Source organism: Caenorhabditis elegans, chromosome IV (genome assembly GCF_000002985.6).
Source record: "Caenorhabditis elegans chromosome IV".
Classification (NCBI taxonomy): domain Eukaryota; kingdom Metazoa; phylum Nematoda; class Chromadorea; order Rhabditida; family Rhabditidae; genus Caenorhabditis; species Caenorhabditis elegans.
In genome coordinates this window covers 16,710,311-16,719,633 of record NC_003282.8, presented here as the reverse complement: position 1 = coordinate 16,719,633, position 9,323 = coordinate 16,710,311, and the positions used below count along the sequence as shown (strand labels likewise).

The window sequence follows — 9,323 nt, the reverse complement described above, 5'->3', positions numbered from 1 at the left end:
TGCAAGAAATAAAAAAAATAGATATCATAATCAAGGGTGTCGGTTTTTCGATTTTTTTCAAAAAATCGAAAAACGAAAAATTTTCGATTTTTAAATAAACTTACAAAAAAGCTAATAATGTTTTATTTTAATACACAGTTAAAAATTTTCAAATGGAAATTCTATTTCAGAATATGGAGCCGAATTTGTTCACTGTACTTTAAAAAAAAACAAATCAGAAGTTGGTTCCGTAAAATTAAAATTGGAAAGAACTGGAAACAAAAAAAATTTATTATGATGTTTGGTCCCCAGAAAACAATGTGTCTCGTTGTAGGTGGTTGTAAATATCTATTCAAAAAGCGCTCGAGTTCGTATTGAAAATTAATTTTTGTAAATTTTTAAGAAAAGTAGTTGAAATAGTAAAAATATTTGCAAAATCAACAATCTCAAACATTATGGGATTTTTTGTTATGTAAAAGCAATTTAAAAAAAAAAGGAAAATTTGAAAAAAAAAATCTGAAAAAACCCAAAACTGTGGTAGTTTTTTAAATTTAAATTTCAAAAATTTGTACCATGAAAAAGTATTATAAAATTAATCTTGACCGCAATTTATTGCATTCTTTTTGTGAAACAGTGATCTAAAAATGTTTATTTGAAAATTAAAGATAACAAAGCGTATTAAAAAGAACAACTGAATATTGGAGTTAACGTTTTATTTACTGTTTCATCGACTAGTTGAAACATGAGAGTAATATTCCGCGCCACTTAACAATAGTTAATGGGAAGCACTCGAAACTTACTAATCGCAGACCTCGATCAATGTCGGCTGCTTTTGTTCAATAGAAAAAAAGTAATTCAACGGGCTGTAATACTTTAATGAAATCATATTATTTACTGCATGATGTCACTTTAATGTAAAATTGATTTAAATATGGCTGGAAATAAAATTTACTCACATAAATTGTTTAACCATCCGGCTGAAACAGCATAATTTTATTGGAAAATATTCGTAAAATTAAGATACATTAATTTGTGTTTCCGATTGTTCAAAAGTAAAAATTGATTGTTTCAAGGCTTTAAGAAAAGTTGGTAAAATGGTAGAAATATTTCACTGATTTTAATTTAACCAATAAATCTAATTTTTGCAAAATGAATATTGCCCCTGACGTCTACAACAATTGCTAGCTGATTCTTTTGTATAAAACATTTCAGAAATTTGGAACCGAATTTTTTTTTTTGAGAAAAGGGTAAATTAATAGAACTACAATTAAACTAATTATTTTTATCACACATATGTTTTGAAAATAATGCAATTCAGCATGTTCGCAATTTTTTTGTAGATTTACAGTTCACAGTTTTACGCTATCATTTCTAACAAGATGATTATAGTTAACATTTTATTCACTGTTTCATTGACTAGTTAAAAGAGTAGTGTAAAATCGTGAGCCACTCTACCGCTGCTTATCACGTTTAAAGAAAAATAAACACAAAAGAAATGTGAACCACATGAATATTAATTAATTCTTTTAATTCTCAACCAAGTATGTTGTCGGCTGCTTTCATTCAACAAAATGTTCCAAAAGTAGCCACACACCTGCAATAACTCAAATAACTCAAATATAAACATTCGATAATAATAACTATCAGTAAATGTAAAATTTTCAAATTTTAAGTAATAATGTGTGCCTAAAATAAGAATTTAAAAAAACTGATACTCTCTTCTCAAATAATTTTTCGAAATGTACAAATCGCATACATCGCATGCGTATTTCCCAAGTGGCTTTATAATTTCTTTGGAACAGCAAATTTTTTTTGAAAAAAAAAACAATATTTTCTGAACTCAATTTGTTTGGACCCTAATTGTGTTTATAAAAAATGAAAAGCTAGTGCAGTGTTTTTTAAAAGGTCATTGAAACGGTCAAAATATTTTTCATCATCCTGATTTTTGAAGTAAAAGCAAGGATAGTCTACTTCAAAACGAGAATCATTAAATTATTAATCAATAAAAACCCCAATTTATGTCGGCTGCTAAATTACGTTTTCAGATTGCAAAAAGTATCTATTACCGGTCCAGAAAGTGTAAACAGTTGAATAAGATACAGACATCCCGAGAGCCAGCTGGCGGGGCGCGGGAAGACCCGATCTATGTTGACTTACGTCTTTTTATCTTTACAAGCTTTCTGTAAATCGACACAAATTGGCTCTTCCTGTTCCCCGCCCACTGGGTCCCGGGATGTCTGTGTCTCTTCAACTGTCTACACTTTTGAGTCTTCGAATATACCATCCTATTTACAAACGTTAATATCAACTAACTGAAAGTGTGAAATTCAGAAAAATGAATTTCAAAATCGTTTTTTTTGTTGCAAGAAATAATAACTTTATCAGTGTTTAATTCAATTTATTACGATTGTTAATCGAAAAATTACCTATAACGAATAAATACAAACGGGCTTAATTGAATACGTAAAAAAGATATTAGTTAATTAAAATAAAAGGAAAAATAGCATTTTTAACTACTTTTTTTTTAAACTCACGTCAATGACTTTTTCGTTTTGAAGTAGACTATCCTTGCTTTTACTTCGAAAATTAGGATGATAAGATACTCGATTGTTGTGCAACTTCACAACTTTTTTTTTAGTAAATTGCTCTGAAAAATATTTTGACCGTTTCAATAACCTTTTAAAAAACACTGCACTAGCTTTTCAATTTTTATAAACACAATTAGGGTACAAACAAATTGAGTTCAGAAAATATTGTTTTTTTTTTAATTTGCTGTTTCAAAGAAATGATAAAGCCACTTGGGAAATACGCATACGATGTATGCGATTTGTACATTTCGAAATGACGATTTATCACGACGAAAATTCAATTTTTTAGCGGCGCTTTAGGTTTGGAAAACACATTTTACCAATATGTAATACAATTTTTTGTGAAAAAAACGCTATGAAGTATTGAAAATTTAATACCTGTTCTTGATAATAACAGTGAGAAAGTGTGAAATTTCAAATAACTTGAGCTGTGGATTTATTTTTATCGTTCAATTTCACATATACTTCAAAAATGATTATCAGTTTTTAATGAGTATCCAATTCAAAATTGTCAGACTACTGAACAATAAGATATTATTATTATTATTGTGTAGAATAGATATTTGTGTGTACCTAAATTAAAATGAAAGAGGGAAAAAAGTCATTCCCTATTAAAAAGTTATTGAGGTAAGTTTTTAAGAAAAGTTATTGAAATGGTAGAAACTTTCTTATTTTTGAAAAAAAAGGTTATTTGATGTGAGATATATTTACCGAGAATTACATTTTCAAAATCTGCCATTTCAGTTACTTTTCTTAAAAACTTACGTCAATGACTTTTCACTGGAACGATGTGCAACGAAAATTATTTCAAAACTTCCAAATATTCTGTTATTAAAGAAAATTATTTTTATTTTCGTTTTGGAGGTTTTTGCGAAAAATGAAAATTTATCACAATTACAATAGCGCTATTCAGTAATCTAGAAATATGTTCTTTACCAAATGAAGTTGGCGAAACAGCAAAAACAATTTTTATTCAGCATTTTTCATATTTTTGTTTTAATATTACAGTTTACAATCACATCTTCACGTATTGAAAAAAATTAAATTTCACTTTTTATTTACTGTTTCAGCGACTTTTTGAAGCATCATAGTAACATTTTGCAGAACTCCGTCTTCTTTCAAAGCTGAATATAATTTATCACCACAATAAAATTTACAACCGAAGAATATGTGAAGTACATAAATATTCACCTATCCCTGACCAGCTTTCAGCTGCTTTCATCCAAAAAATAGTTCCAAAACTTGCATCCACAGAAAATCAAACCTGCAATAACTCAAAACAAAACATTCGATAATAAAAACTATCAGAAACTGTGAAATTTTGAAAATTTGAGTTTTTTAAGTTTGCCTAAATTTAGAAATTGTTGCTTTCATCGAAAATAATACTTTTTCAACTTTCTTTATGCACACAGTTACATTTCCCAAAATTTTTTATCAGTAAGTTGAAACATCATATTTTAGAAAAAAAAATCGTGAAAGTTTCTTATTTACAGGCTTTAATAACAACTACCAGGAAATGTGAAATTCTGAGGAATAAAAAATTCGATCGAATATAATGTGGTTGAAATTATCGAGATTCCGAAAAAAAAAATTTATCTTGACAAAAGGTTGACGGTGGTGAAAAATTTTAAAAAAAATCAAATTTTCACTGTTTCAGATAAGAGTTTTCAGTTTGAGAAGTAAAAAAAAAGCATTCAGAAAAGGTGTTGTACAACATTGTATTTGTATTTTTTCAACTTCAAAATAAAAGAAAATATGGTTTCAACAATTTCTTACTTAAATAAAAAAAAAATTTGATACAGAAACCAATATCTTGAAAAAAAACTATATTTTGAAGTCTGAACTGTTTTCAAATTGACGGGAAATACTTATGTTCTCATGTACATGAGAATAAATTGTCTCTTAAGTAAATGAGAATGTAAAAGAACAGAAAAAATACTTTTACAAAGGATTAAAGGACGATCCGTTTTTTTTGTTGGGAAAAACTTCGTTAAAAAATTAGACTGTGGAAGAGAGTTGAACTCAGTCTCATGTAAATGAGAGTTATGTAAAAAAAAATACTGTTTCACATTGATGATATAATGTCAGTAGATAAATCGAATTTGTTTGGCCGAATATTTTATATTTCCAAATTATGCAACAACATTCTGCAAAATTGTAAAGAAATGCTTTTTTGTCTGGTTATTAAAATAAAATCAGTTATTTGGTTTGGTTTGCTAAACGGGAGTAAATAGAAAATTTTGATTTTTAAAAATGTTTGCTGTTTCAGAATTGTTTCAAAACTTTCAATGCAAGATAGTATTTTGCTCATGCGATTATATCTTCAGTGAAAAACTTTGGAAATTCGCTCAAATTTCATTATTTAAATTTTGAATTTTAATTCTTAATAATATATCCATGAAAAGTTATAATAATGTTTCACATTGTTGTAATAAAATGCCACTTGTAATAATTTTTGATTTGAAATGTTGTGTAAATTGTATCTCAATTAACTTTGCAAAACACTCAATGGAAACATTTAGGTCACAAAATTTCATGTTCACCTTTTTCACTGTTTCACCGAAATTTCGTACTTTCAACGTGTTTTCGTGAACAGTCATATTTTGATAATTTCCACATTTTTGATACACTTCTACCATCTCTATATTCTTTTTCAGAGTTATTCAAAAATAAATTCCTAATACCAAAAAAATTATACCTAAAATTTAAATTCTTTATATAGAAACATTTAAGTTTTCCCAAGGCATCTTTATTTTTACAATTATTTTTCACTGTTTCACATTTTTTAATTATACAAAAAAGTTGAGAAAACTTGATTTTGAGAAACCTTTACCGATTTTTACAAAAATTGTGTCTTTGAAACAATTTTTCAAAATATACCACCGATGGTTGTATTCATTGATCTGATAATGTTTAAAGATACAGTGTCTGACATCTACCGAGTTCCGACACTCCCTATGACGAAACCCGGTAGATGTCGGGGTTAGAAAAAGTGAACTAAAATTGAACTGTTTCTGTTTTTCTTCGAAATTTATTTTCATGTACTCTCACTGTTTCAGATGGTCTAGGTAAAGCCGAGCGAAATTCTCATATTCGAAAAAATCCAGAAGTAACAAAATTTTCGGAAAATACCTGTTTACAGTGAAGTTAGCTTTTGTTTCATTATTTATCTTCACATATAATGTAAAATAGATTACAAAGTCATTACCATTAGTTGTTAAGAAAAGTTATCGAAAATGTAAAAATTTTCAGATTTACAAAAAAGAAAATATGAAGTTTTCAAACTTTTTTGATTCTGAAAAGTAAAATAAAATGAAAATACGATCCTTTAATCTGAAATTTAAATAAAATCAGCAAGCTGAATTTTTCAACATTTCTGATTGTGAGATATTTCTCATAACTTAACTATTTTAAAGTTCAAAGGATATTAGGATTGAAAAATGAGTTGCCTCCGGCTTACAGTTATGTGGTTTTTGGAGTGAGCCTTTTGCTTGCACAGTTCCAAAATTTTAATTTTGTCAAGAAATTACTTCGTGGGAAATAAATGGTAAAATTCTAGAAAATTCTCAAATTGGTTTTCCGAAATTTTCGAAAAGTAATCCGTTATAATTAAAAATCGGATAAAAAAAAAACAAAAAATAGCATTTTATATTTCCAAATTATGCAACAACATTCTGCAAAATTGTAAAGAAATGCTTTTTTGTCTGGTTATTAAAATAAAATCAGTTATTTGGTTTGGTTTGCTAAACGGGAGTAAATAGAAAATTTTGATTTTTAAAAATGTTTGCTGTTTCAGAATTGTTTCAAAACTTTCAATGCAAGATAGTATTTTGCTCATGCGATTATATCTTCAGTGAAAAACTTTGGAAATTCGCTCAAATTTCATTATTTAAATTTTGAATTTTAATTCTTAATAATATATCCATGAAAAGTTATAATAATGTTTCACATTGTTGTAATAAAATGCCACTTGTAATAATTTTTGATTTGAAATGTTGTGTAAATTGTATCTCAATTAACTTTGCAAAACACTCAATGGAAACATTTAGGTCACAAAATTTCATGTTCACCTTTTTCACTGTTTCACCGAAATTTCGTACTTTCAACGTGTTTTCGTGAACAGTCATATTTTGATAATTTCCACATTTTTGATACACTTCTACCATCTCTATATTCTTTTTCAGAGTTATTCAAAAATAAATTCCTAATACCAAAAAAATTATACCTAAAATTTAAATTCTTTATATAGAAACATTTAAGTTTTCCCAAGGCATCTTTATTTTTACAATTATTTTTCACTGTTTCACATTTTTTAATTATACAAAAAAGTTGAGAAAACTTGATTTTGAGAAACCTTTACCGATTTTTACAAAAATTGTGTCTTTGAAACAATTTTTCAAAATATACCACCGATGGTTGTATTCATTGATCTGATAATGTTTAAAGATACAGTGTCTGACATCTACCGAGTTCCGACACTCCCTATGACGAAACCCGGTAGATGTCGGGGTTAGAAAAAGTGAACTAAAATTGAACTGTTTCTGTTTTTCTTCGAAATTTATTTTCATGTACTCTCACTGTTTCAGATGGTCTAGGTAAAGCCGAGCGAAATTCTCATATTCGAAAAAATCCAGAAGTAACAAAATTTTCGGAAAATACCTGTTTACAGTGAAGTTAGCTTTTGTTTCATTATTTATCTTCACATATAATGTAAAATAGATTACAAAGTCATTACCATTAGTTGTTAAGAAAAGTTATCGAAAATGTAAAAATTTTCAGATTTACAAAAAAGAAAATATGAAGTTTTCAAACTTTTTTGATTCTGAAAAGTAAAATAAAATGAAAATACGATCCTTTAATCTGAAATTTAAATAAAATCAGCAAGCTGAATTTTTCAACATTTCTGATTGTGAGATATTTCTCATAACTTAACTATTTTAAAGTTCAAAGGATATTAGGATTGAAAAATGAGTTGCCTCCGGCTTACAGTTATGTGGTTTTTGGAGTGAGCCTTTTGCTTGCACAGTTCCAAAATTTTAATTTTGTCAAGAAATTACTTCGTGGGAAATAAATGGTAAAATTCTAGAAAATTCTCAAATTGGTTTTCCGAAATTTTCGAAAAGTAATCCGTTATAATTAAAAATCGGATAAAAAAAAAACAAAAAATAGCAAAGCCTCATCTTATATTGAAAGTTTAAGACTTTTTTGAAACAGTGAAATAATGCAAAATTTTTTAAATTTTTTTTTAGCAAAGCAGAATAGTAATTCATGTGAATTACACTTTTTGAACGAAATATAGTTCTGCAAAAAATGGTTCATTTTCAGCTGAAATTAAAATGTTTGCCTTTCAAACTTTTCGGTGTCGCCGCGTCTGGACTTAATTTTAATTTAATTGTCATTTTTAATTTAATTATCATTCCAGACGCTGTGACACCGAGAAGATGGCAAAAAATTGATTCTAGCAGAAAATTAGTCTGTTTTGCAGAACTTTGAACTGCTATAACTTTTTTTTTGAGAAATTTTTAAAATGTCTCATTACGAAATTAGTTATGGGATTTCGGTACTCCACCTTTGGTACTTGTATAATATATCACTCATTTTTAAAATTAATTAAACTATAAAACGTGATATCCAATTTCCCTCTTTAGGCTTAGAAATGGTAATTTCCTAAGCTTAAACCTTCAAAAACTACACAAGTACTCCACCTTTAACATACATTCCTGCCTATGTATTCTTTTCATTTTCTCTTTAATTTTCTTCCAGGTATTTTAAAAAGCACATTACCTTGATGTTGGAGTGGCAAAAACAAATTGAAATTATCTACATAAATAATATCACCAATGTCAAACAGTAATTTTTTTCAAATATATCTTTTTAACTTGGGAACAAAATTTTTGTTTCTATGTAGCTTGAGAATAAATTAGTTTAAAAAAATTAAAAGTAAGAATTCTGTTTTAAAATCAAAAAAAATATATGCAAAAGATTACCAGAAGTGTGAATATAAAATAAATGGAACAATTTTTTTAATATTGCCGAATCAAGAATGTTAAGTGCAATCTTGAAATAGTCAAAATTTGATATTTTCAGTTTGAACAGTTTCAATGAGATATTGTTAGTTTGCCTCAAGAAAAATTTCATTCAAAGAAACAGTTACTCTAATCGAAAATTGTTTTTTTCAGACAGACATTGGATATGTATTTCCAACAGGGTTTTATCAATAGGTTGAAACAGCAGATTTTTGAAAAAAACAAACCCGTTTTTTAAATTTTTTTTTCCGATCTCAAGTTCTTTAGAAATGTCTAAACTTCTGAAAAGATATCATCATTAAAAAGCCGTGAGCTTATTAAAAAGATTGAAACGGTGGAAAAATGATGCTCAGAGTTATTGGGGGAAATATTTTTTTCAGAGTTGTTCTGAGAGTTGTGGGCGTGCCCTACCGGTTTCGTGATGGATGGCTAAACTCGGCAGATGTCGGACACTGAACCTGTTTTTGGATTTTTATTGGATACTTGCAATTTATTTAGCAAAAGTTCACTTACTTCATGGTTTTGACTTATTTTTAATTAAAAAAAAATTGTCCGTTTCATAAAGTTAATAAAAACCGAACAAGTTGTTCATTATGATCAACCATTTTGAAGATTCGTCTATTACAATTTACATTTTATTCACTGTTTCATCGACTAGCTGAAACAGCTGTGTAAAATCGTGCACCAATTCATCGCTTTTAAACACATTTTAACATTCCAACATTATTTG

The 9,323-nt window shown here is 27.7% G+C and overlaps 30 non-coding genes across 30 annotated transcripts; 12 read left to right on the top strand and 18 right to left on the bottom strand.

Moving 5' to 3' along the window:
• Window positions 1-333: 333 nt before the first annotated feature.
• On the bottom strand, window positions 334-354 carry 21ur-1621. Its single transcript, NR_067399.1, has one exon.
• A 303-nt stretch (window positions 355-657) lies between these two features.
• 21ur-1711 lies at window positions 658-678 on the bottom strand. Its single transcript, NR_067398.1, has one exon.
• A 67-nt stretch (window positions 679-745) lies between these two features.
• 21ur-3007 lies at window positions 746-766 on the top strand. The gene has a single exon (NR_067397.1).
• A 133-nt stretch (window positions 767-899) lies between these two features.
• On the bottom strand, window positions 900-920 carry 21ur-1913. The gene has a single exon (NR_067396.1).
• On the bottom strand, window positions 901-921 carry 21ur-11920. The gene has a single exon (NR_067395.1).
• An 89-nt stretch (window positions 922-1,010) lies between these two features.
• Window positions 1,011-1,031, bottom strand: 21ur-5464. The gene has a single exon (NR_067394.1).
• Window positions 1,032-1,136: 105 nt separating this feature from the next.
• On the bottom strand, window positions 1,137-1,157 carry 21ur-11385. The gene has a single exon (NR_067393.1).
• Window positions 1,158-1,430: 273 nt separating this feature from the next.
• 21ur-3062 lies at window positions 1,431-1,451 on the top strand. The gene has a single exon (NR_067392.1).
• A 116-nt stretch (window positions 1,452-1,567) lies between these two features.
• 21ur-1073 lies at window positions 1,568-1,588 on the bottom strand. Its single transcript, NR_067391.1, has one exon.
• Window positions 1,589-1,716: 128 nt separating this feature from the next.
• Window positions 1,717-1,737, bottom strand: 21ur-2768. The gene has a single exon (NR_067390.1).
• Window positions 1,738-2,233: 496 nt separating this feature from the next.
• Y51H4A.27 lies at window positions 2,234-2,254 on the bottom strand. Its single transcript, NR_000453.1, has one exon. It is a non-coding gene; the product is annotated as an Unclassified non-coding RNA Y51H4A.27 (non-coding RNA).
• Window positions 2,255-2,906: 652 nt separating this feature from the next.
• 21ur-5710 lies at window positions 2,907-2,927 on the bottom strand. Its single transcript, NR_067389.1, has one exon.
• Window positions 2,928-3,158: 231 nt separating this feature from the next.
• Window positions 3,159-3,179, bottom strand: 21ur-3445. Its single transcript, NR_067388.1, has one exon.
• Window positions 3,180-3,349: 170 nt separating this feature from the next.
• On the top strand, window positions 3,350-3,370 carry 21ur-3642. Its single transcript, NR_067387.1, has one exon.
• An 89-nt stretch (window positions 3,371-3,459) lies between these two features.
• Window positions 3,460-3,480, bottom strand: 21ur-256. The gene has a single exon (NR_067386.1).
• Window positions 3,481-3,675: 195 nt separating this feature from the next.
• On the top strand, window positions 3,676-3,696 carry 21ur-1214. Its single transcript, NR_067385.1, has one exon.
• A 120-nt stretch (window positions 3,697-3,816) lies between these two features.
• On the bottom strand, window positions 3,817-3,837 carry 21ur-3710. The gene has a single exon (NR_067384.1).
• Window positions 3,838-3,952: 115 nt separating this feature from the next.
• Window positions 3,953-3,973, bottom strand: 21ur-9969. Its single transcript, NR_067383.1, has one exon.
• A 287-nt stretch (window positions 3,974-4,260) lies between these two features.
• On the top strand, window positions 4,261-4,281 carry 21ur-13000. The gene has a single exon (NR_067382.1).
• Window positions 4,263-4,283, top strand: 21ur-1634. Its single transcript, NR_067381.1, has one exon.
• A 389-nt stretch (window positions 4,284-4,672) lies between these two features.
• 21ur-12700 lies at window positions 4,673-4,693 on the top strand. Its single transcript, NR_067380.1, has one exon.
• On the top strand, window positions 4,674-4,694 carry 21ur-5551. Its single transcript, NR_067379.1, has one exon.
• Window positions 4,695-8,087: 3,393 nt separating this feature from the next.
• On the top strand, window positions 8,088-8,108 carry 21ur-12681. The gene has a single exon (NR_067378.1).
• A 243-nt stretch (window positions 8,109-8,351) lies between these two features.
• Window positions 8,352-8,372, bottom strand: 21ur-6115. Its single transcript, NR_067377.1, has one exon.
• Window positions 8,373-8,705: 333 nt separating this feature from the next.
• Window positions 8,706-8,726, top strand: 21ur-5512. Its single transcript, NR_067376.1, has one exon.
• A 6-nt stretch (window positions 8,727-8,732) lies between these two features.
• 21ur-5780 lies at window positions 8,733-8,753 on the bottom strand. Its single transcript, NR_067375.1, has one exon.
• Window positions 8,754-8,861: 108 nt separating this feature from the next.
• Window positions 8,862-8,882, bottom strand: 21ur-15593. Its single transcript, NR_067374.1, has one exon.
• Window positions 8,883-9,191: 309 nt separating this feature from the next.
• 21ur-1630 lies at window positions 9,192-9,212 on the top strand. The gene has a single exon (NR_067373.1).
• On the bottom strand, window positions 9,195-9,215 carry 21ur-2368. Its single transcript, NR_067372.1, has one exon.
• Window positions 9,216-9,281: 66 nt separating this feature from the next.
• 21ur-9803 lies at window positions 9,282-9,302 on the top strand. The gene has a single exon (NR_067371.1).
• Window positions 9,303-9,323: the final 21 nt, after the last annotated feature.